General features: G+C 47.9%; 2 long non-coding RNA genes across 2 annotated transcripts in view; one reads left to right on the top strand and one right to left on the bottom strand.

Annotated features, from left to right (window-relative positions):
• Window positions 1-6,000: 6,000 nt before the first annotated feature.
• On the bottom strand, window positions 6,001-18,190 carry LOC111095220. Its single transcript, XR_005356372.1, has 3 exons — window positions 18,135-18,190; window positions 16,468-16,520; window positions 6,001-6,521 (listed from the first exon to the last, which is right to left on the bottom strand). It is a non-coding gene; the product is annotated as an uncharacterized LOC111095220 (long non-coding RNA).
• LOC102153952 overlaps window positions 15,914-26,739 on the top strand; it is a 23,992-nt gene continuing 13,166 nt past the window's right edge. The window contains exons 1-2 of the long non-coding RNA XR_005356371.1: window positions 15,914-16,006; window positions 16,112-16,210. This is a non-coding gene — a long non-coding RNA (uncharacterized LOC102153952). The remainder of the gene's footprint in view (window positions 16,007-16,111; window positions 16,211-26,739) is intronic.

The raw sequence follows: 26,739 nt of genomic DNA, 5'->3' as shown, positions 1-26,739 counted from the left end.
TTGATCCATGGACCCCAGGATCGTGCCCTGAGCTGAAGGCAGACGCTCAACCACTGAGCCACCCAGGTGTCTCCCAACTGTCTCTCTCCTATGTTCCCTCTCAGCACTTCTCAATCTCTCATTACTGACAGTGACTGAAGCATCCATCACTTGCAGAATGGCCTAAACCAGGCCTCTGTGTGTGTGTGTGTGTGTGTGTGTGTGTGTGTGTGTGCGTGCTCATGCACACCTGGATATGCCTGCGTGCATTTGAGCATGTGTCACACCCTTGTGTGTGTTTGTATGTGCATATTTGCTATGGATGCATGTGGCTGAAGCAAGTGCCTTGAACTACTCTGATGCTCTGAAAAGGCAAGACAAATGGGGAGTCCCCAGTGATGTCTAGATAGTGAGGTGAGTGCCAACATGTGGCCAGTTAAGTAAGAGGCCAGGGAATCTGGAGTATCCCTCAGGAAGGACAGGGAACTGCAAGTCTTCCCCACATTTACCCCTGGACACCCCAGCAGATGGGCCTTAAGGGGTGCACATTCTATGAGAATGTGTCCCTGAGATTTCTAGAACCAACTGATGGCGTGGGTGACATTTGTCTGAGCCTGTGAGTAAGCATGTGCTGTATCAGTGAGGGCGTTGAAGATCGTATTGAATTTTTTTTTGAATAGCTAATGCTTTCACCTGGCCCCAAAATAAAACATTTTTCAGTGAGAAATGGCCTTCATGTCCCTGTGTCACATCTGCCCCATTCTCACTACTCTCTTAAAAGGTAACTATTCATCATTTCTTATGTATCCTTCCAGACTTTCTTTATACCTAAACAAGCCAATACAAACTTGTATTCTTATTTTCTCCCCATTTTACTCAGCTTCCCAGTATTATTACATGGACCAGTAGAGGACTCTTAAAAAGAGAGAGAGAGAGAGAGCTCTTTTTTTTTTTTTTTAAGATTTTATTTATTTATTCATGGGAGACACACAGAGAGGCAGAGACATAGGCAGAAGGAGAAGCAGGCTCTCTGCAGGGGAGCCCATTGTTGGACTCTATCCCAGGACGGCGGGATCACACCCTGAGCCAAAGGTAGAAGCCCAACCCCTGAGCCACCCAGGTGTCCCTTGACCAGTCCTCTCTTTTCTTTTTTTTTTTTAAGATTTATTTATTTATTTATTTATTTATTTTTTTAGATTTATTTATTTATTCATGAGACACAAACACACACACACATACAGAGAGAGAGAGAGAGAGAGAGACAGGCAGAGACACAGGCAGAGGGAGAAGCAGGCTCCATGCAGGGAGCCCGACATGGGACTTTGATCCCGGGTCTCCAGGATCATGCCCTGGCCTGAAGGCGGCGCTAAACTGCTGTGCCACCTGGGCTGCCCTAGACCAGTCATCTCTTAAGGCTCCATTTGCTCTGTTTCAACCTTTTGCTTTTACAAATGTTGCTACAACAAATAACCTTGCACATGAGTCAGTTCTCACAGGTGTGAGTATGTCTGTGAGGTAAGTTCTCAGAAGGGGGATTGCACTACGAAATTTTCTACACAATTTGTCATTTCACCATATCTTGCCAAATTGCCCTCCATGGGGCAGGTGTCCCCGCCTGCCCACAGTAAGTGGCTTCTAAGATCCTAACAAGGAGGGGTCACTGACTATTTCAATGCACACATCTTGGCTTGGACAGTAGTACATGGGCCTTTTAGCCTTCCCAGCCCAGGGCACTTGTGTAATAGAGGTCTTTCACAACCACACACGGCATACCCATTCACACTTGAATCTACTCACTCTTTCTCTTCTGCGGCTTCCTCTGGGATAGTTACTAAGGTTGGAGCTTCTCCTGCCCCCAGCCACCACTACCATACATGCACAAATCGGTTCTGAGAAATGCAGCAGCAAAGCCTTAAGGAAGAAGGCTGCCTATGTTGACTCATTCAACAAATCCATGGACACCTGCTAGGGGCCTGGCATCCTGCTAAGTGCTGTCCATATATATGGTATGTGATCTTGGCCAAGTTCCCTGACCTCTGAGCCCAAGGTCCTCTTAAGTAGGGTGATGGGTACAGACACAGCAGATTCCAAGTCCCCTGCTAGCTCTAACAACATATTCCCCAAATCAAGTTGTTGGTCTGTGTATATATCAAAGGGAGAAAAGGCCTGGAAAACATTTCTGTGGGCCGATAAATAAATGCTAGCACTTGCTTGCAAGGTTGGCTTAAAGCCCATCAATCCAGAGAGCCATTTGCAAGCTGGTGAGGAATCGTCGTGTGCGTGTGCGCCTGTGTGTTTAGTGAGGTGTCCCGTGACGGTCTGTCCACCCCATGGAAGAGTAAAACAAGTCTAGATTTGGCATCAGCCTTTTCTTGTTTGAAATCCTGGTAGGCCTACTCACCGATTTGGTGCATCTGCACCTCCATTTGTCCCTTGTGGAAACAGGGCTCCTTTACATTCCCTCTATTGTGAACACTGAGTGAGATCTTAGTACCAACGGGCTGGACATGGAGGAGGTGCTCAGCAAACGTGATCTGCTTTCTTAGGAGTTTCCGAGAGCCAGAGGCGACCACGCTAGGGTCAGGCTCAGAGGCAGACCCCCGGGGGCCCCCCAGCCAGGCCATAGGCGGCCGTGGTGGATCGGGGCCTGAGCTTTCCTGAGAGGCGTCTGGACGGGGCCGGGAGGCGGCCTGCGGACGAGAGACAGCTGGGAAGGTTGAATTGCTCCTCGGTGGCTCCGGAGCACCTCCCTCCCCTGCCAGCGATCTGCATTTCAATGTGAGAAGGGAGGAAAGTAGGAAACTGCTCAAAGGGTTACAATGATTAATCATTTAAAAAGCAAGATCTTAATTACAGGCCGCAATTTTTGCTATTTAAGGAGTCCATTAGTTGCCAGAAAGAAGAAGGAGAAATTATCACAGGTTATTCTCCCCCTAACGTAGGGCGGGGGTGGGGAGGCGGCGGGGGTGGGGTGGGGGGGGAGAATCAGCTGCTGCTCCAAGCTGGGGTAGGGGGGAGGTGGGGGGCAGGGTCCCACCCGGGGAAGAGGCCTGGCCAGGAACCCCATGGGCTTGCGGTGGGGGAGCAAAGGGAGAAAGAGGCTCCTCAGAGGCCTGGGCCGTGGTGCTGGGAGGTGGTGCAGGACAAGAACGCCTGCCCCACTCTCCCCAGCTCGTTGGGCTGGAATGCCACCTGTGGGTGCCCCTGGAGGCCTCCCCCTGGGCGTGGCAGCTGGCAGGCAGCCCCTCCCCCACTCCCAGTGACCCCTGACCCCACCCTGCTCAGGATGTGGGGTTAATTGCCAGGTCCTCCCCTCTGACCCCTCTGTGGGTTTTACCCCAGGGCTCATACAAAGGGGACTGGGTGGGGGTGGGGGGCAGTGCTAGGAGTCAGATCAAAACAACCAAGCCTCTTTAGTGGATTAATTACTGATCCTCAGGGACCGAGAAAGACCAAGAGATCAAGTCCCCACCCTTACCCCATGGCCTCAGAGGCTGTCGCCAGTCGGCTTCCTCATCATCCTGGCCACCTAGAAGCCTGGGCACACTCCCACCTTGGAGAGAAGCTCTGCTTCCCGCCCCCAGGTCTAGGTCTGGGCTTCAGGGCTCCTCTGGATCCTTGGCTGGCAGCTCCTAAATCCCAGCAACGGAGGGGCTCCACAGGGTGGGACCAACTGCAGGAATGCCAGAACCCAAATCCAGATGGTAGTGTGCATGGTGCATAAGTGCCTTCAAAATTAATAACTCAGGTGAGTCCAAAATGGGAAGCGTGAGCTGGAACCAGGCCCCAAACCATCCTTATTTCTATGATACTGTATGTTTAAAACAAGCTTGCAGGCAAGTTGCAAAGTTTACCGGCCTACCCAGAAGAAAGGTTTATTCCCTGCCAAGCCTGCTTGATATTGAGAGTAAAATAAATGAAATCATTTCTATAAACAGTCCCTCCTGCCAGACTGATTAAATGCCTGCGTCTGTATGTGTGTGTGTGTGTGTGTGTGTGTGTGTGTTCATCGTCCTCATCTGTTCTAACATTTAGGCCCCCAGAGGGCAGGCTGCTAAATCGGATTGAATGATAATCCCATGGATTTCTGAAGAAGGCTGGGAGGAGCCCCACGCCACAGATTCACAATATGAGTTTGAATTCAAAATAAGCAAGCTGATTCATGATGACTCTGCCCTGGCCCCGGTATCCTCCATCCTTAGACAACCCCACCACCCCTCAGAGAGGGGAGAGTTCCGTTTAATCAGTAAGCTCCCCGATTCCCCGGGCTGAGTGAACAGACCCTCCCTCATCTCCTTGCCCCCCCCCCCCATTTCAATGCTGATTAATTGCAGGGTTAGGCACCCAAAACAGGCTGGACCACGTTATTTCTGATGTTGGATCTTTTCGTGGTGCTGCCTCGAAGCCATGGTAATCAGCAGCTTTTAGCCTGTCACTCTCCTGACACTCTTTACTTAGATCAGGAAATGACACATGTGACAGAAATAAGAACTTTATTTTCTGTCTCTTTCTTCCCAAAACAGGGGAATTAGAGGGCAAATAGGAGGGCCTGGTGTCCGGAAGCCACCTTTGCAGGTGATGATCAGATCACAGGCCAGATCGTGGATCACAGCCCAGAGCCTAGCAGGGGAACCTCTACACACAAGCTACCTTCTCAGGGAGTCCTCATGGGCCATGGGGGGATGCAGAACCGGCTCTACCTGCCCCAGAGACCTGCTGAATGTCCATGCCTGGAAAAGTGCTCTAACCTTAGGGAATCCTGGAGGGCTTTTGGTGCTAGGCCCTGCTCTCTCCCTAAGAGACCTATGTCCCATGCTGGGTGGGGGTCCAGAAAAGCCTGTGTGAAAATTAGGGAAGAGTGCTCCCTCTGGGCAATTACGGTCCTTGCAGGGCACCCAGCTTGGGGATTGGGTGCAGGCCAAATTTTCACCTGCCTGGCCTCTGGGTCTTCACAAGCCCTGAAACTGGTATAGTTCCTTACACATGGGGAAACTGAGACCCCGTTCTAGGTCGCAGAGCTACCAGGGGCCTAAGACCTATTGTCTTACATGTCTTAGGTAGACACCCTGCAAGGCTGCCAACCCATCCCCACAGAGATGGGGCATTGGGATCCAGCTAGAAAAGGAAGCAGGTGACCCCTGAGAGCCCCAGCAACCCTATCTCCAGAGGTCTGGGAAGCTCCAGACCCTTCACGAGGGGGCAGCAGAGAGGCAGGTAGCTTTTATGAATACTAAATACCATTTTCTGTTTGTATGAAGCTTTATCAGTGTCAAAACACGTTCACCAGGATCTTATCTGAGCTCCTCAAACCAGTATGCAGGGGAAGCAGGGCAGGATTGCAGTGTCCACTTTATAGCTGCAGCCCAGAAGCTCAGAGAATGGGACTTACCCATCTCCCACCTGACAAAGCTGAGGCTAGAGCCCAGCATTAGTTTCAGAGGGTACTGGAGCCCCTTGAGCTGGGACACAGGCCCTGATGGGAGCAGGGACTTTGTGCCATGCTCTCGTGAAAGCAGCGCTGCTGATTCCCCTGCCTACCCATGCCTACCCAGATCCTGGTGGCTTATTTACTGGTTCATTCAACTCATATTGTGAGTTGAACCACGATCTGGTACGAGGCAGTGCATGTAATAGAAGACTCAGACACACCCCTTAGCAGGAAAGTACCTAACCACCCGGGGCCTCAGTTTCTTCTCCTGTGGAATGGGTGTTTATTAATAATTATTATTAATTAATAATAACAACATTTATTATTAACTGTTAGTGTTTATTATTAATTATCAATAATCGAATCCAAAGGGTCATTATGAAGACACACTGAGGAGTTATATGTAATGTGCTTTTGCACAGAACCTGGTACAAAAGAAATACTCATTCACTCATTAAACTGTAGCAGTCTGGGAATGCCTGTGTGGCTCAGTGTTGAGCATCTGCCTTTGGCTCAGGTCATGATCCAGGGGACCTGGGATAGAGTCCTGCATCTGGCTCCCCATAGGGAGCCTGCTTCCCTCTCTGCCTGTGTCTCTGCCTCTCTCTGTGTGTCTCTCATGAATAAAAATAAATAAAAATCTTTTAAAAAATAAATAAATATACTGTAGTGGTTTGTGTTACAGCCCTGGGCCCAGACAGCAGCTGGGAAGAGACACATAGGCTGCTTCCCTCCAGAAGCCTTGCATCCGATGAGCGAGAGACAGCCACACTGTGTGACAGCACAGAGAGGCCAGGCCCATACTAGGGGAAGCCTGTGGAGGAGGGCAGCTGACTCCACCAATGGGGCCACAGAGGCCTCCTAAAGACATGTCCTCTAAGACCAGGGGTATGCTCAGGCACAGTCCAGGCAGAGGAGGGACTGTGCTCCACTAGAAGAAAAAGCAGGTGCAAGGCAGGTCCACTTGGGTACAGCGGCGGCCAGGGCCTCCCACAGCTGGAGTATGGGGCAAGTGGAAGGAGGAGGCAGCTGGCTCCTGAGATGCCCATGTGAGCCCCACGGGGGATCCTGGTCTTCTGGGGGCAGCAGCAGGAGGCATGGAGAGAGTGGAGCCCTGAGCAGGAGGGTAGGAGAGAGGTTACAGTCACTCAGGGAGGAGACAAGGCTGGAGGGGGCCAGGCTAGCAGGAACACCCAGCCCCAGGCTGCAGGATGTCTTCCCGCAGGGGAAGTAAGGTGTTAAGGGCAGGGGTCCTCTTTTTTAATTCAAACAGAGGTGTGGCTAGCTCTCCTCCACAGAAAATCCCCATGAGCATTCTCTCTGGACCTGAGCCCCTGTTCCGGGAAGGAGTGCCCCCAACCTCCGGACAACAGTGCTCTAGACTCTGAGCCCTCATGCACCGATGACCCTGGGGTGGGACAAGGAGGGGATCCCCTGGTGGCCCCTTCCGAATCCTCTCCTCCAAGAGCTGAAAGCCCTCACTGCCTATATACTGCTGCATGAACTCACAAAAGTCCCTTCTCCTACCTGGGCCTCAGTTTCATTTTCCGTGAAATGGATCCATTTCTTCCCTCCTCTCAGTCCCTGGTGTTTACACGCATTTAGTCTGGGTACTCAGCAGACCAGCAACAGAGGCTCCCTGCTGCCTTGACCCCTTAATGGCTCACATGCAGGGTGGGGTGTGACTCATAAATGCAGGGGACAAGCAAGAACCAAGCACCACCCCACACCTGCTGCTCTGTCCCAAACTGGCTCAGCCAGGGTCAGGCCCTCTTTAGGGCTGGCAGGAGGCCCAAGTTTAGTGTCTTTCCTCAGCAGGGGGCAGCCCCTTGTCCTCCCACATCCGACAGGCCTCCTTCTGCTCCAAGGGACAGCCAAGGGTTGGGGATGTCTGTGGCTGGCTGTCTCTCTCCTTCCCCGCTTCATTCCCACAGCTGTGACTGCACTCCCACCTCTGCCCTGAGCTTTTGTTAATGATGAATTCATGTGACATCTCACAGGGAGGGCTCTTGGGTGGGCGGACAGATGGGAGGGGTAGATGCTCCAGGCCCCCTACCCCTGTCCTCCCAGAATGCTCCTCTGCCCTCATCTCCAGGGCCCGAGTGAGCAGGATGGAGTCCCTGAGATGAACGGAAGGCAGCATCCTGGGCAGAGCAAGGTGCGTGGTGGGGCCATAGGACTGCCTGGCAGGGGACAGTCTGGTATAAAAGGAGGCCCCTGAGGGGCCTCAAGCAACCTCTGGGCAAATGAGTGATCAATGAGTCCTGAGCAGGAAGGAGCTGGAGAAAATGATCCTAACAGATCTCGTGAATGATCAAGTTGGAGCAGCCCTGGGTTGAATCTCTATAGTCTTCCACTTCCTGGCTATGTGACATTGGACAAGTCATTGGACTTCTCAGGCTTTCAGTTTCCTAGTGCAAAATGAAAGGCAATAGTGGCTCCTAATCTAAAGTGTTGCTATCATGGAATCGATATAAAGTACCTAGCATAGCACCTAACATCTAGTGGATGATCAATAAATGGTGCTGTGATTACTTTTATTCCTGTGGAAGAGTGGCCACATAGTACTTTGGACCATGGGCACATTGCCTCCTCTCTCTGGGCCATCTGTAAAAGGAAAGACTTCATAGAGGAAGTCCAAGGCCTCCCTCTAGTATGAACTTTATGATTTGTGGCACTCTGGGTTGATGAGCGGAGGGCAATGCTCCCTGCATCATTTCTACGAACTTCAAGTCCTGGACCCCTGGAGAGATTTGGACATGGGAGGAGAAGAAGAGAGGGATGAGAAGCAGGAGGAGGGAGAGAAAGATGGAGGAGTAGAAAGGAAGGCAGTGGCAGGGGAGGGAAGGGGAAACAGGAGAAGGAGAGAGGAGAAAGAGAGGAGGGAGAATGAGAGGGAAGATCCAGCTTGGCAGCTTCAGTCTCTGTGAAGAGAACAGCAGTGAGTTAGCTTCCTCTGCTCCCCAAAGGACTTGAGGTTTGTGGCAGGTGGGGCAGGGGTGGCTCTCCCTAGAGGGCTGCTGCCCAGAGCCTGGCCCCTGGGGCTGGGGGTGACCTTCCGGGTTCCAGGAGTGGACCGCAAGACCTTGAATTATTGTTTCCCCGACCCAAAGGAAAACAGGTTGGGTGAGAGCTATAGGCCAATATGTGAGCTATTATTTCCTCCAGGAGAGCTCCCAGGGTGCAGGGCATGAGCCCTGAGGTGGTCCCCTCTGTCCCTCTTTGGAGGTGAGGGGCAGGGAGAGAGACAAGGGTAAAGAGCTTCCTGGAAGGATGGGAACTTCCCCCACTGAGCGAAGGTGGCCACTCCCAGGGGATGGCAGAGGCTGGGTAGTCTGGGCAGACAGAGGCCAAAGCAGCCAGCCCTGGAGCAGCCTCTGTGGCTTTGACCACGCAGTTCATCCCCCTTTCTCAAAGAATGGTTAAAAGCGCCCTCTAAGGAGTCAGATGTCCATGGCCTTGAATTCTACTTATGAGCTGAGAGACCTTGAGAAAGTCACTTCTCTCAGTCTCAGCCATTACAGGCAGGGAAATAGTGGGAGCACTGGACACTGGACACTGGGATATGGGGACAGGGCTTAGCAGACCAGTGTAGAAAAGGCAAAGGAGGAGGGGGAAGGGGAGGGAAGAGCTCCTTCCTTCCTCCTCTTCCCTTCTTAATTCATGGTGGGAGCAAGGACCCTGTGGCCAGCTTCCCCATCCTACCCTACTTGCCAGCCACCCCCTCAGGTGGTCCAGGCTCAGTTCACCCTGGGCTGCCAGTGCGTCACCAACTGCTCCCCAGATGCTTTGCAATGACAGGTGAGTGGAGCACAGGGCATCTTCCTGGAGTTTTCCCTGGCGTCTTAACTGGCATCTAGCACTTGTGTGTGTCCAGGGACAAGGCGCGGACAAGCAGTAAGGCAATGGCCTGTGTGAATGGCCGTGTCCCCTGGTGGTGGGGGGCGGGGCGCAGAAGAGCTGATGTGAGCTAGATGATCAGGTCTTGGGCTCAGAAGGAGAAGGCCTGGGTCTCACCGGCTGCCCAGGAGGGGCAGGAGGCTGCTGTTATGAGGAGCCTGGGAAATCCTCTGCCTCTTGGGCCACAGGCAGGGGTGGGAAGTCAGGGCCCACAGTGGCTTTGTACCCTACACAATTGCAGCCACTCTTCTGGATAAAGGGGCAAACAAAGGGGCCTTCGGAAGTGGCCACGCTGCTCAGCACCCGGGGAGGCCCCAGGAAGCCAGTTCTCACTAGCCGCCCACCCAGGCATCCTCTCAACACGCCCCCACCGCCTCACCATGGGGGGCCAGCTGGGCCCCAGCCACCCACAGCCTGGCAGCTGTACTGGGGATTGATGAAAGCTGAGGCAACCTGGCCCCCCCCCCCACTCCCCAGGAAGTCTGGAACGTACCAGAAGAGCCCCTTGGGGGTGAGGGTGGGGAGTGCAGCTAAAATACTGCTTTCTCACTTTCCAGGACAGTAACAGGAACTGGTGACTAATGAGAAAGGCCTTCAGGCCTCTGGTGAGTGATGGGCCCCCTGAGGGGTCACTGGTCTGCAAACAGGGCGCAGCTCCACGAGACTTGGAGAGAGCTCCTCTTCCGAAGCATCCTGCCTAGGGTCAGTCCCATCTACAAGACCCACATCCGTCGCCAACTGAGTTATCAGACAGCAACCGCCCCCTAGGAACCCAGCGCTAGGGAGAGCACTCCAGAGGGACCTGGACTCGGAGTCAGCAGACCTGGGCTCTGCAGCTCCGGGCGTGTGATCTCAGCTGGCTTCAGAGCCCACTGAGTCACAGTTTCTTCATCTCTAAATAGTGCTTCAATAGAAACAGTGCTTGCAGGGTGGCGTGTGTGTTGTGTGAAGCGATGGGTATTGGCCCTTACACACAGGATTTGCTCTATAAATGGTGTTTCATGTATTTCTGGGTTCTGAATTAGTTGTGTCCAAAAGAGTTGCTCAGACAAAGGCTTCCAGCAGGCTCCGTAGAAGTGGTGAGCTAGGGTGACCAGGGCAGGCACTTGGGCTCCTTCTCCAGTACCCACCTTTTTAAAGGAAATTTTTTTATTTTGGAACAACTTTAGACTTATCGAACAGTTGAAGATAGTACAGGGTTCCTGCACACCCTTTACTCAGATTCCTCAAACCTTACCATCTTATGTAACCATGGTACCATTGTCAAAACCAACGAGGTAACATCCCTACAATAGTCATCCTTCTTTTCTGCAGGGGTCCATTCCAAGACTCCCCCCGTCCCAGTGGATGCTTGAAACCACAAATATTGTATGAATCTATATACACTGTGTTCCTCTCTACATACCTACGATAAAACTTAATTTATAAATTGGGCACAGTAGGAGATTAACAACAAAAACTAATAATAAAATAGAGCAATTATAGCAACACACTATAGTAAAAGTGATGTGAATGTGGTCTGTCTGTCTCTCAAAATATTGTGCTGTACTCCTCTTTCTTCTTTGATAACATGAGACGGTAAAATGCCCACGTGATGAGATGACATAAGATGGGTGACACAGGCGTGGTGATGTAGCGTTAGGTTGCTAGTGACCTTCTGACAACATATCAGAAAGAGGGTCAGCTGCTCAGAACCATGGTTGACCTCCAGGGACTGAAACGTGGGAGGCAAAACCACAAATAAGGGCAACTACTGTACCATGAACTAAATGCTAGATTTATTTGTATTTCACCTGTTTCCACTAATGTCCTGTCTTCCAAGGTCCAATGCAAGATGCCACGGTGCCCTTAGCCACCTGTTTTTTAATGGATGAAAGGACAGACGTGTCATTCTTCATCAGCTTCACTGACTCTACAGAGGCTGTGCTCTCAACAAAGCTGTCTCCACTGGGGGCACAGGATCCGCACGAGCCACCTTGTTGGTATATCAGAGTCCTCCAAACCCATCAGGAGGTGGGTTTGCTAAGCTTATTAGTACACAGAGGAGCAGAGCTCTGGATGAGTGGATTGTGGTGGCTCCTTGCTAGCCTGGAAGTCTACAGGGAGAATTTTGGAGCTATGCTAGACCATGCAGATGGCAACTGGGAGCCCCAAAAGCATCTGAGAGGTCCCGTGTCCTTGCTACTTGGTGCACACACATACACACATACATCCTCAGCCCTAAGGTGGCCCAGGCCATCCTGTAGCTCAGAGGGTGGTTCTGCATCCAGACTTGAATGAGAATCAGAAGCGCCAGCCCATTCCTCAAGCGCACACCTGTGATTCCTCCCTCAGAGCCCAGTTGTGGTGCCTCACTGTGGGCACTTCTGAGTCACAGGCCACGCTGGGAGCCCGGAGATGGATAGGCCCCCAAGAGCAGTGGAGGGAAGGCCCTGTTCGCTCGGGTGAGAACAGGACAATGGTTCCTTTTTCCGGCAGCTGGCAGAGCCTTCCAGGCCTTGAGCTTCTGAATGCCCATTGGAGCTAGACACTGGGCTCTGTTTCCCAGGCAGCCCTGTGCCAGGCCCACCACTGCCCAGAGAGAAGGAGCCTTTCTTTCCCGTTGGCCAAAGCCAAGGCTCCCAAAAGAGCATCAGCGGCAAGGGAGGCTGACCTTTGTTCAGGAAACAGGCTTCCCACCACCCTCGCCCAACCTCCGCTTGGGAACCTCAGAGCTTGGAAAGGGAAGCGTGTCACCCCCTCTGTGGGTCAGGCCTGCTCCTTCCCAACTGCAGCTACAGGATTCCCAGCCCCCCTTGGCTTGGCTTGCTGCCTCCGTACCTCCCTACCTATTCACTAACTGCTCTGAAGACCTCTCACAGAGCTCAGCCTGTTGGCCCTGAAAGGGGCTTCCTCAGAAGCCTGTGCAGGGCTGTGTTTGGGCGAGGGAAATTCCAGCTGGTATTATCGTGCCTACTTTTTTTTTTTTAAAGATTTTATTTATTTATTCATGAGAGACACAGAGAGAGAGGCAGAGACACAGGCAGAAGGCAAAGCAGGCTCTCTGAGGGGATTCCAATGCAGGACTCGATCCCAGGACCCCAGGATCACAACCTGAACTGAAGGCAGATGCTTAACCACTGAGCTACCCAGATGCCTCTTACCATTCCTACTTTATTTTTTTTTTTAAGACTTTATTTATTTATTCATGATAGTCACACAGAGAGAGAGGCAGAGACACAGGCAGAGGGAGAAGCAGGCTCCAGGCACCGGGAGCCCGACGTGGGACTCAACCCCGGGTCTCCAGGATCGCGCCCTGGGCCAAAGGCAGGCACCAAACCGCTGCGCCACCCAGAGATCCCCTACCATTCCTACTTTAAAGGTGGTGGAACTGACACCCAGAGCAATGACTGATGATCTCCGGGGGTGAGGCATGGATTCCAGGTCAGGACTGGAGTCTCCATGGCTCCAGGCCATGAGATCCACAAACTTGTGCTCCTAGCTCAACATTAGTGCTGGATGGAGGTGACCTCAAGAGGAAGGACTGTGTCACTCTGGGAGTGGTTTGTTGTCCACTCCCATCAGACCCATTTGGGGTCTGTGGGTGAACAAGTGCAGGGCTCGCTGGGACTTCTGGACAGACTGGGAGTCACTGGGAAGGCAGTCTCAGACAAAATGAGAGAGAGGGAGCAGGGATGGAGTGGGTCACCATGTGCTTACCACACACACCACGGACACACACAGAAACACTAAGACCCCCAGATCCAAGGAGATACAACCACCCACAAACAAGCACACAGCAGGAACATACCATACACAACACACTGTAGACAGACACAAATTACACACAAAGAAACATAAACAGAGAGACACATTACACATTGGAAAACCAAAAACAAATACCTCACAGACAGATTAAAAAAACAAACACAGCACAGACCCACAAAGATAAACACACCAATGGTGTCCCAACGGATCCAACCTGGGGGCAGGTGAGGACCTTGTCTATAGACAATTTAAAAACACTAATAGGGCAGCCCTGGTGGCGCAGCGGTTTAGCGCCACCTGCAGCCCGGGGCGTGATCCTGGAGACCTGGGATTGAGTCCCACGTCAGGCTCTCTGCATGGAGCCTGCTTCTCCCTCTGCCTGTGTCTCTGCCTCTCTCTCTCTCTGTGTCTCAATAAATAAATAAAATCTTTAAAAAAAATAAAAAATAAAAACACTAATAAAGGGGATCCCTGGGTGGCTCAGCGGTTAAGCGCCTGCTTTCAGCCCAGGGTGTGATCCTGGAATCTCGGGATCAAGTCCCACATGGGGCTCCCTGCAGGGAGCCTGCTTCTCCCGCTGCCTGTGTCTCTGCCTCTTTCTAGGTGTCTCATAAATAAATAAAATAAAATCTTTTTTAAAAAAAATAATAAAAAAATAAATAAATAAATAAATAAAATAATAAAACCCACCTGCAGTCTGTTTTTTTTAAATTATCACTTTGCACCAGAAATTCTTCAGCCACGTCAATGATAAGATATTCTTCCCCTCCCAAAATTATTTCGTTAATTCTAACCTGTTGGGGTTTTTTTTTTTCATATTGTTTCCATTGTGGTAAAATAAAAATAACATAAATTTGACCACATTAACTATTTTTTCAATTTTTTATTGTGAATATTTTAATCATTTTTAAGTGTACTGTTCAGCAGCATTATGCACATCCACAATGTTGTGGAACTACTTCCAGAACTTTTTCATCATCTCCAAAGTAAACTCTAGACCTCTCTTTTTTTAATCTTTATTTATTTATGATAGTCACACACAGAGAGAGAGGGGCAGAGACATAGGCAGAGGGAGAAGCAGGCTCCATGCACCTGGAGCCCGACGTGGGATTCGATCCCAGGTCTCCAGGATTGCACCCTGGGCCAAAGGCAGGCGCTAAACCGCTGCGCCACCCAGGGATCCCAACTCTAGGCCTCTTAAACAATAACATCCCTGCCCCCTTGTCCAGCCCCTGGTAACCTCTTTCTACTTTTTGTTTCTATGAATTTGCCTATTCTAGCTTCCTCGTATAAGTAGAATCCTACAATATGGGTCCTTTTGTGTCTTAACCTGTTGGCTTTAATAATAAATATGTAGACATCAAGTCAGTGCATTTCTATTACCCATCTTTTCCTCAACCCCGTGCCCTACATAGGCATAAATTTCAACAACTTCTAGCTCCACACTGGCCCCCACACAAATTCCGAGGGTTGGAACTGTCTGAGTGGCCTCAGGCATGGTTTGTGTCTCCAAGCCCTAGCTCTGTGATAGTAAACTTGGAGAAACAGGACTTGAACCACTTTGTTTTATTTGTATTTAAAATTGTAAACAGAGGTGCCTGGCTGGCTCTGGCGGTAGAGCATGCAACTCTTAATCTCAGGGTTGTAAGTTCAAGCCCCACGTTGGGGGTAAGGATTACTTAAAAATAAAAGCTTTAAAATAGATAAATAAAATGAAGCTTTAAATAGTGAACCAGAGGGCGAGTTCTGAGGACCTAACAGTTTTGTTAAGAAAGTGCACATTTTAGATTAAACTGGAAATATTTTACTGAATTTGAACAATTTGTTTAAAATGGAAGTGTCAAAAATAAATAAATAAATAAATAAATAAATAAATAAATAAATAAATAAATAAATAAAATGGAAATGGAAGTGTCTTGGGGCACCTGGGTGGCTCAGTTTGCTAAGCCTCTGCCTTCAACTCAGGTCATGATCCCAAAGTCCTGGGATCAAGCCCCACATGGAGCCCCACAATAAAGCCCCATATCAGGCTCCCTGCGCAGTAGGGAGTATGTTTCTCCCTCTCTCTCTGCCCCTCCCCACCTGCTTCTGTGTGCTCACACTCTCTCTCTCTCTCAAATAAATAAATAAATAAATAAATAAATAAATAAATAAGAAATCTTTTTAAAAATGGAAATGTCTTCTTTCTAAATTGTTCCTATTTAATTCCAATGTAATTTTATTCATTACTGGGACAGACCAATATATGAATATATGCCCCCCCTTTTAAAAAAATAATGTAAAAGTATGTGTCCATGTTTTCCTTTTTTGTACTATAATGATTATTGTATCTGTAATTTCATTTCTTTTTGAAATGGTGTGAGCTTATAGATAAAATTCAATAAAAGAACATTTTGGCTGTCTGCCATTTATTTACTGCTATTCATTTCATGATTATTGAAATGATTGCCAATAATTTTGTCTTATAGAAGAGGGATGGTGTTAAGTATCTGTACAGGGACATGCTAGCCATGCCCCGAAGCAAGTACATCACACACGTGTGCATGTAGACTTGCATGCACACACACCCCACATACACACTTACTGCTAAATGCCCCAAGCTACTACTGATTATGGGGTGGGTAGATTTCAGGGGACAGCAGTTCTGGAGATGGAAAGGTGGGTCACTTACCACTAGGCTCTGCTCAAGTTGGACGCCGATGGACAAGGTGGGGTCTGTAGCAGACGGACAGGGGAGCGCCTCCTACTCAGACCCCAAGGGATCTCTGGAACCTGTGGAACCCCCACCCCTCCCTCCAAGGTCTTTTCCTCGCTGCATTTCCAAGGTCTACCACGAGGTGCCGCTGTAGCAAAGCGCCTCGGGGCCCCCTACAAGTCTACTGGGCAAAGATCGCGGAGCACCCTCTCGGTACCAGGCACGGTGCCCAGCCCTAGGGATTCCATATGAGTAAGGTACGACCTCTTGTTTCTGAGTACCGCATGGCCTGGCGGGGGGGAGACTCACAGGGGAGCAGACAGTGACTGACCAGTGGCTGCATTGTATGCTTCCATGAGCAGGAGAGATACTGCCAGCACAGCGAGCAAACCAGGGAAGCTGAGCCTAGGAGCAGGGGACGTGTGATTTGACGGCAGACAGCAGTATGCACAGGCCTGGAGGTAAGCAAGGGTGTTGGGCAGTGGTCAGCCTAACGAGCTTGGTCTTTCCCCTTTGGGACAAAAGGGAGTCACCAAAAGGCCTGGTTGGAAATACACTTAGAAAAAATACTCTGCTGTCAATGTGTTAAAAAAAAAAAATGGAGGGGACACCCCACCCCCCAAATAAAGAATATGTATACATATACTTAGGAGTAGTCATAGACTACATCTGCAAGATATACCGCAATGATAGACATTAGGTGTGGAGGGAGACTTACACTGTGTGCATTTTGGTCATATTGAATGTTGAGCCATGGAATGAATCACTGTTCTGAAAAATAAACAAAAATTATTAAATTGTAAAGTCTTGGGCAGCTCCAGTGGGCCAGCGGTTTAGCGCTGCCTTCGGCCCAGGGCATGATCCTGGAGACCCAGGATCGACCCACATCGGGCTCCCTGCGTGGAGCCTGCTTCTCCCTCTGCCTGTATCTCTGCCTGTGTGTGTGTGTGTGTGTGTGTGTGTCTCATGAATAAATAAAATCTTTAAAAATAAATAAATAAATTGTAAAGTCTTTATAATTAAAAAAAAGAAAAGAAAAGAAAGGAACTAAGGCACTTTGGCTGCATTGTGTAGGACAAGTTGGAGACAGACTAGAAGCAGGGAGGCTGGGGGTGGGTGTGAGCAGGGCACTGGGAGTCTCCAGCCTGGTTAAGCATAGTATTCAGTTTATGAGCTTTTTTGGAGCTAAAAAAATATAAGGAGCATGAAAAGCAAAATCTGCTTACAGATTTTTAAAAGAAAACTTGCAAAATCCAAATGAACAAATGTGGGTTTTTAAAAAGAATTTATTTGACAGAGAGAGAGCTCAAGCAGGCGGAGCAGCAGGCAGAGAGAGAGGGAGAAGCAGGCTCCCTGATGTGGGGCTTGATCCCAGGACTCTGGGATCATGACCTGAGATGAAGGCAGATGCTTAACCAACTGAGCCACCCAGGCACTCCAATGAAAAACTGTCTAATTAGTTGTCTGTGGGACAGAACTCGTGCTAACTAGCCAGTCGCCACACAGCTCACAGAGTAAATTATGTTCAATATGCGTGCACGTCAATAGGTTTGATATTATCAGAAAAGGGATGCCCCAGGGAGCCCTATGGGACTGGCCTCCATTCTGCACTGCCAGGGCTGAAGCCAGGCGGAGACTCAGAAATCACACCCAGATCTGAAGCAAGTTTCTGGAGCAAAAGATACTCCCAGACATCCTCAAATTGAGGTCCCCTCCTGTCCCAGGTGAGGAATCTGAGCAGGGGCAGGATGAGGCAGCTCCCAGCAGTAAGACTCTCTCAAGAAAGGGATATATGGAGAAATATGATGGGATATCTGCCATGAAAGGGAACCCTAAGACCATTATGGTCAACCTCCTTCTTGGGCAGAGGAGGACTCTGAGCCCAGAGAGAGGCAGAGGCTGCCCCAAAGCCACACAGCCAGTTAGCCACAGCACCAACATTCACCCCACCTCCTCTTCCTCCCAGCCCTTGATGGCTTTCACTTGGCCACATTGATGCCCTGTATGTCCCACTCCCAAAGCCAGGAAATAACCTCCAGAGGGTCCCTCAGCCATTCAGGCAGAACTATTGGTCACTTGTGGCTCTATAAGGATTGTTGGTAGGATTCAGAGGGAACTCTGAATCCCAGGTCCTGCACATGGGTGTACCTTCTGGGGAAAGGAGTGGAGGGGAGGTCTTGGTATAAGTCTCTGGATATTTGCCTGACTTGGGAAAGCCAGATTTGTAAGCTCACAAACCTGGCCTTCCCATAGCACAGTTCCCTTGTCCCAGCAGGCCTCCTACACATCAACATATGAAAACCACCAGTTCATCTAGGCTTACAATCCTAATGTACACAAAGTAATAAATTTCTAAATTTCATTACATAACAGTTAAAAACTTACAGGAGGCAGGGACTTCTAAGTGGCTCAGCGGTTGAGCATCTGCCTTTGGCTCAGGGTGTGATCCCGCGGTCCCAGGATCGAGTCCACTTCGGGCTCCCTGCATGGAGCCTACTCCTCCCTTGGCCTATGTCTCTGCCTCTCTCTGTGGGTCTCTCATGAATAGATAAATAAAATCTTAAAGAAAAAACTTACAGGAGGCAAAAAAAGAAATGCCTTATATGAAGTTAAATGAAAAGTGACAATTGGCAGAAAACATCAACAAAATAAATTAAAAAAACATAAATAAAAGGAGGAATAGATAAAGAGTTTCAACAAATTAATTTTTTAAAAGATGAGTAACCCAACAGAAGACAAGTGCACAGTAAGATAGTAGTAGGAAAGGGGTTTTGTACGATAGGAGGAGGTGTACAAATCTGAGTGTCAGTGTTTTAGAAGAAGTCAGAGAAAGGGGGTTTATTTCCTCTCAGTGGGCACAGGATCAGCCTACCCTGTCCTGGCCTCCCTTCTTTCTGGCTGAGAAATATGAGTATTTTCTATGCCAGTCAGAAACCACACACACACACACACACACACACACACACACACACACACACACACACCTATATACCTAATGGAACTTTCTCCTGAGAGTCCCTCTGTGCATCTTCTAAGATTTTTCAAACCCAGGAAGGAACCCCAGCAGTAGACCGTGAATCTGTGAGAAACAGCTGAGCTTGAGGCTTAGCGTGAACACTGGGTCACCTTCACTATCTCTGGCCCTCCTTCTTGCTAAAAGAATCCAATTTTGTTCAGGCAGCCACCCCAGTCCACACAAAGGATTCCTAACTGGACCAAACCAGAGATTTTCCAGGGGGGAGGGGCAGCAGTATTCTTACAATCATTTATATTTCTGTGGGACATTCCTGGTTGTCATGATGATAGAGGAACTGCAGATATTTGATGAGCTGAGGTAGGGGCTAGAATTCCTGACATTTGCAATAACAAAGCTTTTGCCATAATCCCATAAAACTTTCAAATGTCCCACTGAATAGTGACATAGGTGAAAAATCTGAGCCTAGGGGCACCAGAGTGGTTCAGTCAATTAAGTGTCTACCTTTGGCTCAGGTCATGATTTCAGGATTTTCAGCATCATCAGGCTCCCTGCTCAGTGGGGAGTCTGCTTCTCTCTCCCTCTGCCCCTCCCCTGCTCCTGCTCACTCTCTCTCAAATAAATAAATAAAATCTTTTTTAGAAAAAAGAAAAAAGCAAAATCTGAGCCTAGAAGCGAATCCCACTTTACATATTAACAGAAAAGTTTTTTGTACAGTTTTAATATATATATTAAATATACACCACAGGGATGTCTGGGTGGCTCAGCAATTGAGCACCTGCTTTTGGCCCAGGGGGGCCCAGGGCATGATCTTAGAGTCCTGGGATCAAGTCCCACACTGGGCTCCCTGCATAGAATCTGCTTCTCTCTCCGCTTATGTCTCTGCCTCTCTCTCTCTCTGTGTCTCTCTCATGAATAAGTAAATAAAATCTTAAAAAAAAAAAAAACACCACAGTGCAGCAACCACTGTGTACATTGAGAAGTCTTATGTTCTATGGTGTTTAGAATCTTCCCAAGAGTTACTATGTCAACAAAATCATGTACCAGGTGGCATTTTAGTCACCAAAACAATCCACCTGTATCTGTCTTCATCTATCACTGCCATATTTGTGGAGATTTTATATGTAGGTGAAGGTATCTGATTGTTTTGTTTTATCCTTTAGAATACTTGCACCTGAGCATATATCTTGAAATACATGTTATTTTTTTATACATTTCATTTTGTTTTTCTTTTTCTTTCATAGTTAGGGCACTGTATTGGTTTTTTTATTTGGGGGGGGGTTCTATAATTATATGCAAAAGTGGGTTCTATTTTGTAGAATTTCTATTTGTAGTATAAAACAAATTTCAGTAGGATAATAATATTTATTATGGAAAGTAGGCATCAGGCCTGATGGGATTGGGAACCATTGGTCTGGATCAGCTGATACCATCTGTCCTGATGATGACTGTGAGTCCATGGATTGGGTGGAGCATTTTCCTCTCATCTTCTTCTTTGGCATGAACAAGCAAACAATCACATGGCTCTTATGGTTATTGGCAGCCACCTTGTGATCATGAAAGGGAATGTTACTGAGAATAAAGCCAACGTGGAAGATGAAGATGGAAGACCTGGGTCCTGGCAACCAGGCTTTAAGATCTGTATTCCTTTAGTGGTGCCTCTGGTCATTTCCTCATATGCTCAGCTGACCTTATTAAAGGTGCTGGCACTTAAAAAGCAAAACAGATTTTTTAAAAATTATGAAATATAACAGACATAGAAAGCTTATGAAATATAATAATATAAATAATTATAACACAATCTCTCATATAATCACCACCGAAAGTCAAGAAATAGAACACTGCCAAGGTGTTGGTAGTTTCTGAAGGATATGATGCTAACAGTGTCATCAAAGTGAGTGAGGATGGAGATGAGGTTTTGTGTTAGGTAATTATATTTTTTAAAAAGATGTAAATCTCCAAGGATTTGATCTTGACTATTTGTTATTTTATTTTTCAAGTTTCTTTTTTTCCCCATGTAATATGGATTTGTGCCATTCAACATTTTCAGGCAGTGTTCCTACTGGAAACACTGTTTCCAACTTTTGTTGTCAGTGCTACCTGCCCTTAATCTTTAAAATCATACTAGAAATAATAATATCATACCCGACCTTCCTGAGCCTTGATGCTATGATGTTAAAGGACAGCCTTCCTCGGAACACTTGGGTGGCTCAGTGGTTGAGCGTCTGCCTTTGGCTCAGGGCGTGATCCCAGAGTTCTGGGATTGAGTCCCTCATCGAGTTCCCCATGGGGAGTCTGCTTCTCCCTCTGCCTGTGTCTCTGCCTCTCTGTGTGTGTCTCTCATGAATAAATAAATAAAATCTAAGAAAAAAAAAAGACAACCTTCCTCTGGACCTCCTGCTCTATGAGATAAGTATCCTTATTGGGAAGGCAGCTGCAACCAATTATTAGGTACAATGGCACAAGGGGTTTGGGTTAAAAGGCTTGGTTTCCCCTTCAGAAAGAGGGAATCCCAGTGATTAAAATACACTCTTATCTTACTGTTGATATCAACATGGCTGTTGATGTTTCTGATCTACTAAAGGCCACCAAGAGCCACGTCTCAGAAGGGACAGCAGCTGCTGGAGACTTTGCCATAGGCTTTTTATCTATTTCTGAGAAATGTTCTTGGGGCTCTGGTGGAAAACCCATGAGTCTCGATCTCCATAAGAACTTGAACTGAGGGGCACCCGCGTGGCTCAGTTGGTTGAGTGTCTGTCTTCAGCTTACGTCATGATCTCGGGGTCCTGGGATCAAGCCCCACATTGGGCTTCCTGCTCAGCAGGGAGTCTGCTTCTTTCTCTGTCCCTTGCCCCTGCTCATTTTCTCTCTCTCTCTCAAATAAATAAAATCTTAAAAAAAAAAACACTTGAGATTGAGTATCCCTGGGTAAACCAAGAGTGGACTCAATACAAGCCACATGAAAGCCTGTTATATGACCTGTTACACACATCTGGAAGGAACTTGAGAATTATCTGATCCAGTTCTGTGGATCAGTCTGCATAGCATTGTTATGCTACATTTCATATGTTATGAAACAACCCCCAAATTCTAGTGGCTTGAAGAAACATCATTTATTTCTCATTCATGTTAACATGCCCACTGCAGGTTGGTGAGGGACCTCTGCTCATCACTGTGACTCAGGGATGCAGGCTAAAGGTAGCTCCATATTGACCTGTACAACCGCCAAGAACATGGCCAAACTTAAACTAATTGTCCCTTAAAGCTGCTCCTGAAAAAATGTCACTTATCTCTTCCATTCATATTTCATTGGCCAAAACAAGCCTTGTGGCCATGCCTGTGTTCACCAGGCATGCAACAAAGGGTTGGGATATATAATCCTCCTGCAGGGAGAATCCGTGAACGTGAGACACTGAATATGAGGGAACAGTATGACAGTGTCCCACACCCGGTTTGCAGCCTGTGTGGCCCTCCTGATTCTACTGGGGCTCCCTGAGGAACCCTTCCATGGGATCAGATCTAATTGTGCCTGCTTCCACTTGAGGGCTTTCTGGGGGACCCCATCCCTGACCAAATGAAGTTCAAACTCTCAGCATGACCATCAAAGCCATGCCCCTGCCCGCTTCTCTGGCTCCTCTTCCTTTATCCCCCACTTATTCATCCATCCATAAACACCCACCCAATATTGACCGCTATGCCAAATTCTGGGCAAGAAAGCATATCTAAGACCAGTCGTGTGAGCCCCTTAAGGGCCAGAACCACCTCTGTATATATTTAAAGACTCCCAGGTCCAGCAGCCTGCCAAGGGTTTCATACCTCAAGGCCTTTGCCTGCAAACACCTTCCCTCCTCCTACTTCCAGCCCAGTTCCTCCCTGACTTCTACAGGCAGGTCTTTGCATATATTCCTGCACATACCACCACCACAACGCTTTTGCAGTGTGTTATTACAGGGCTTGTTCCCCAGCAGACTGTGGGCTCCTCAAAGATTATGGTGGGCAGTCCTTTGTGGAAAACAGTAACAATTTAAATGTTCAAAGAATTGTTAAATATGTCACAGGTGTTCGTATTCTGGAATATTAAAAAAATATTTTAAATGATGAGGTAATACTCTGAATTAACAAGCCTTCTTTAGAATTCCAACCTGAGGGTCCCTGGGTGGCTCAGCAGTTTGGCGCCTGCCTTCGGCCCAGTGCATGATCCTGGAGTTCTGGGATCGAGTCCCACATCGGGCTCCCTGCATGGAGCCTGCTTCTTCCTCTGTTTGTGTCTCTGCCTCTCTCTGTGTCTCTCATGTTTGTGTCTCTGCCTCTGTCTCTGTGTCTCTCATGAATAAATAAATAAAACATTTTTTAAAAAATAGAATTCCAATCTCGATATAGCTTATCCGTGGCAATAACCTGAGTGTCCACCAAGAGGGTACTGGTTAAATGCATTAGAGTCCAGAATTGTATAGAACACAGCTGTTTTAAAACAAAACAAAAACAAAAAACAGGGGGCAACTGGCTAGCTCAGTCATGATTTCTGGGTTGTGGGTTCAAACCCCACGTTGGGTGGATAGATTACTTAAAAATAAAATCTTAGGGATCCCTGGGTGGCGCAGCGGTTTAGCGCCTGCCTTTGGCTCAGGGCGTGATCCTGGAGACCCGGGATCAAATCCCACGTCAGGCTCCTGGTGCATGGAGCCTGCTTCTCCCTCTGCCTGTGTCTCTGCCTCTCTCTCTCTGTGTGTGACTATCATAAATAAATGGAAAAAAAAAATTAAAAAAAAAATAAAAAATAAAATAAAATCTTAAAAAAAAAAAAAAAAAGAATGAGGCAGTTCTATACATGCTGGTATGGAACCATCTCCAAGATAAACTGTAAAGGGAAAAAAGTGAGATGCAAAACAGGGTGCATAGTATACTAACTTTGTTACAAAAAATGGATCCTGGGGAAAAATGTGTGTGTCTCTACACAGGTTGAATATCTCTAGATAGGGCAGCCCTGGTGGCTCAGCGGTTTAGCGCCGCCTTTGGCCTGGGGTATGATACTGGGGACCTGGAATCGAGCCCCACGTTGGGCTCCCTGCATGGAGCCTGATCTCCCTCTGTCTATGTCTCTGCCTCTCTCTCTCTGTGTCTCTCATGAATAAATAAATAAAATCTTAAAAAAAAAAAAAAAAGAATATCTCTAGATACTAAGAAACTGGTATTAGTAGTTGCCTCTGAGATGGGCTCCAGGTAGGAGACTGACCTTTCTCTACCCTTTATACTGATGGAAAATTTTTTTGCAATGTGCTTTAAAAGAAAAGGAAGAAAATGTAACATTCCAGGAAACCATTAGAAATACCTTGTTATCAGGCAGCCCAGGTGGCTCAGCGGTTTAGCGCCGCCTTCAGCCCAGGGCATGATACTGGAGACCTGAAATTGAGTTCCACGTCAGGCTCTCTGCATGGAGCCTGCTTCTCCCTCTGCCTGTGTCTCTGCCTTTCTTTCTCTCTGTGTCCCTCATGAATAAATAAATAAAATCCTTAAAAAAAAACAAACCTTGTTATCTTGAAGTAATAAATTCAGATTTCAAAGTTGTAGGTATAAGATGACCAATATTTTTGTGAAAAAAAATATATATATATACTGCATCTCAATGTATAGAAAAATGTTGGGGTGCCTGGCTGGCTCAGTTGGTGGAGCATGCAACTCTTGATCTGGGGTTGTGAGTTCAAGTTCCACCTGGATGTAAAAATTACTGAAAGAAAGAGAGAGAGAAAGGAAGGAAGGAAGGAAGGGAGGAAGAAAGGAAGGAAGGAAGGAGAAAATGTTGCATGATGTGCTATTTTAACTTGGTTTCATTTGACATTCTTCCGTTAAAAATTGAAACAGTGGGGTATCTGGGTGGCTCAGTGGTTGAGCATCTACCTTTGCCTCAGGTCATGGTGCCACATCAGGCTCCTTGCAAGGAGCCTGCTTCTCCCTCTGCCTAGGTCTCTGCCTCTCTCTGTGTCTCTCATGAATAAATAAATAAAATATTTTTAAAAATTCAAACAATAAAAAAGGGTATGGGGCACCTGGATGGCTCAGTTGGTTAAGTGTCTGCCTTCAGCTTGGGGCATGATCTTGAAGTCCTGGGATCAAGCCCCACATCAAGTTCCCTGTTCCGTGGGGAGCCTGCTTCAACCTCTCCCTCTATTCTCAATCTCTCTCTCTCTCAAATAAATAAATAAAACCTTAAAAAAAAAAAAAAAAAAGAAGGTATAGGGACACCTGGCTGGCTCAGCGATTAAGTGTCTGCCTTTGAATCAGGTTGTGATCCTGGGCCCAGAGACGGAGTCCCACATCGGGCTTCTTGCATGGAGCCTGCTTCTCCCTCTATATCTCTGCCTCTCTCTGTATGTTACTCATGAATAAATAAATAAACTCTTTAAAAATAAATAAAAATTAAAAAGGGTTAAAAGAAAACATATTCCTCTACCCTTAATTCAGCTGCTGTAGCCTCTGCTTAGTTCTTCTCTCTCCAAAAATCAACAATCTGTAAGTCTGGGGGCGGGACTGCAGGGTACTTTCTTTTTGTGCTTTTCTGAAATTTCTAATGTTTCTCAATAAGCCTATATTACTAAGGAAATAAGAAAAGTAAATACCCTTTTTAAGTGCTCAGAATTCAGAAAGGCCTCGAACCTCCTCCCTTCCTTCCACTCTACAGAAACAGGCTTGGCCTTCCTCTGCCAGGGTTTCCCTGCACACCACCCTCCCGCACCCCCCAGGGAGCACCCTCCTTGGGTGAGGAGGGGACAGAGCCCACATTTCTAAGTTCCAGGGAAGGCCTCTAGTTCCATTTCTAATAAAATCCTCCTCCCTCACCTCCTGCTCTGACTTGGTCGCCTCCACCCTTCCTCCCTCTCTACACCTCCAACATCAGATTGGAGGGTGGCACCAGGGTTCAGAGGAAGCCTGTAGTCCAGTGGATGCTTCAGAGGGACTGAACACAGGGATTCTCATCCTTCCTCAGAGTCTCTAGAAACAGACCCGAAAAACAGACAGGCAGAAAAAGAAGCCTCCTGAAGAATTCCTCTTTCGCAAGAGCCCAGGTTAAAAACAACAGGCCTTGTTAAAACCGTACCTTAATGAGGCTCCTTCCCAGCCTAATTGTCGCCATGGCAATGACCCCTAGCAGCCATCTTTAATTAACTCAGCGTCGGAGTCACCAAATGAGCTCCTCTAGCAAATTGCCCGCCAGCCCAGGCAGTCACGCGGCCCCTCCTCTGTCCTTTGGCCTCCGGCAGGGCTTTCTTCTTTACCTTCTGATTCTCCCTGGCGGCGCCAGGGGAGGGACCCAGACCCATGGCAACACTAACAATAACAACAGCAGCAGTAGTAGTAATAATCATAGCGTATCAACATATGCATTGCTAATGCATATAATCAAGCGTTTTATATGTGTTACCTCTTTTAATCCTACACTGTGAATCCTAAAGATTCACAGGAATCATACAAGGGATGCACCATTACTACCCACTACCTTTTCAGATAGGAAACTGAGGCACAGAGAGACTAAGCCAGGGAGTGGGAGGGCTGGAATTTAAACACAGGCCCTGTGGGGGTCCCTGGGTGGGTCAGTCCATTAAGTGTGTGACTTTTGCTCAGGTCACGATCTCAGGGTCCTGGGATAGAGCCCTGCGTCGGGCTCCGAGCTCAACCAGGGAGTCTGCTTCTTCCTCTTCCTCTGCCTTCCCCCTTCACCACCCCCATGCTCTCTCATTTTCTTTCCCAAATAAATAAATGAAATATTTAACATAAAAAATAAAAAATAAATAAACATAAGCACTGCAACAATCCAGGGCCACCCTCGTAATCCTTCCACTGGAGATGAATGAAGTTCATGGGGTCACCTGTTTCTCTTGAGCGCAGTAAAGACCTGGAATTTCCTTCTGCTACTTCCCAGCTGTGTGACCTTGAGCCATTTTTTTTTTGAGCCATTTATTTTTTTAAAAAGATTTTATTTATTTATTCATGAGACACACACACATATACACACACACACAG

The sequence above is a fragment of the Canis lupus genome, chromosome 3 (genome assembly GCF_011100685.1).
Source record: "Canis lupus familiaris isolate Mischka breed German Shepherd chromosome 3, alternate assembly UU_Cfam_GSD_1.0, whole genome shotgun sequence".
NCBI lineage: Eukaryota > Metazoa > Chordata > Mammalia > Carnivora > Canidae > Canis > Canis lupus.
Note: the sequence above shows the minus strand (reverse complement) of the source record. Positions and strands in the feature narration are given on the sequence as shown.